The sequence below is a fragment of the Morus notabilis genome, unplaced genomic scaffold, assembly GCF_000414095.1.
Source record: "Morus notabilis unplaced genomic scaffold, ASM41409v2 Scaffold2057, whole genome shotgun sequence".
Taxonomy (NCBI): Eukaryota; Viridiplantae; Streptophyta; class Magnoliopsida; order Rosales; family Moraceae; genus Morus; species Morus notabilis.
Window position 1 is genome coordinate 1 of NW_010357240.1, and position 1,411 is coordinate 1,411.

General features: G+C 30.8%; 1 long non-coding RNA gene across 1 annotated transcript; it reads right to left on the reverse strand.

The window, feature by feature from the left end:
- Positions 1 to 779: 779 nt before the first annotated feature.
- On the reverse strand, positions 780 to 1,296 carry LOC112092160. The gene is made up of 3 exons (XR_002902450.1): positions 1,222 to 1,296; positions 1,006 to 1,093; positions 780 to 887 (listed from the first exon to the last, which is right to left on the reverse strand). It is a non-coding gene; the product is annotated as an uncharacterized LOC112092160 (long non-coding RNA).
- Positions 1,297 to 1,411: the final 115 nt, after the last annotated feature.

The following is a 1,411-nucleotide window of genomic DNA, read 5'->3' on the forward strand; positions in this document are numbered from 1 at the left end:
TATATATATATATATATATATATAGTCATTAACAACAACCACTTGATCAGTAGTGTAGTATATTTTTAGATATGTCCCCTTTTCTTGTCACTTTTTGTGTCCTCCAATAATAACATGATGCATCAATTAACATATTATTCTAATTGATAATATGATTTCTTAATTGATGTGATATGATATTTTAATCGACATGACATTTTAAGTAACCTGTCATGATATTATTAAAAAGATACGAAAGGTGACAAAAATGAAGGGACACAAGAAGTCATTAGAAATCTTAACCATTTGTACGTGTTAGACATCTCACCATCCAAAACCAAACTCTAGGGCTCTATAGGCAGCCAGGTAACATTCAGGTGTATGAAACTTTGGTACGGCCCACAAAGATTGTATTGTTATCCCTATGATTCCCTTTTGACTCTCCTGAAAGGGATACACAAGAAGCTTACATTAAATTGTCATTTTCTAATATTATATATACACACGCTCGTTATTATTTCCGTATATATTATAATCTCTTCTTTAAACAATATTTATTTGTTTGAAACAAATACGTTCGGTTTCAATTATATGACACGCACATATATATACATATATACATAACTTATATCAATACATAAAGATAATTACTGACCAGGTAGTTCTTCCTATACGAGTCTACAGCTTTCGCATGAGCAAGAATTAACTGGTGAATCACAATGTAAGGTTCTGTTCCGGAGTTCCTACTAATGCAATTTCCATAATAACGAGAACATCGACCAGGTGCGAATGTACCAAATTCATACCCATTGGTAGTAAAAATAATTGGCTCATTAAAGGTAATCCACTTTTTCACTTTATGGCCGAATGTTTTGAAGCAAAAATCCGCATAATCGAGATAATCATCCCTACAAATTAATAAAAAATAAGATAAAACAATTAGCATAATGATAATTTCCTTGGCACTGTCTTGATCCATACATAAAATATAAATATCGATCCAAAGATGCATAAATGATGGCTTACACAAACTTCGGGCTCAAGAATCCACCATATTCATCTTCTAGGGCTTGAGGCAAATCCCAGTGGAATATAGTCACTATTGGTTCGATGCCTACTTATCAATAAACAAAATTCAAATAAAAACAAATTATCAAAGGAAACCAAACTAGTCAGAACAAGAATTCCCAAAACCATGTTATGAGTAAAATACGCTGAATGCTTAAAAGTTATGAAATTAACCCTCGTGTATAAGCGTTTCTATGAGACTTGTGTAAAATTGGACTCCCTTGTGATTTACGTCTCCTTTACGTCCATCTAAAATCAAAATTAAGCTTCATTATATTTTGAGAGAAAAATTTGATAACTTTTATCTTGAAAGCATAAATATACATATATAAGTGTTTGTATATATATATATATATATATATAT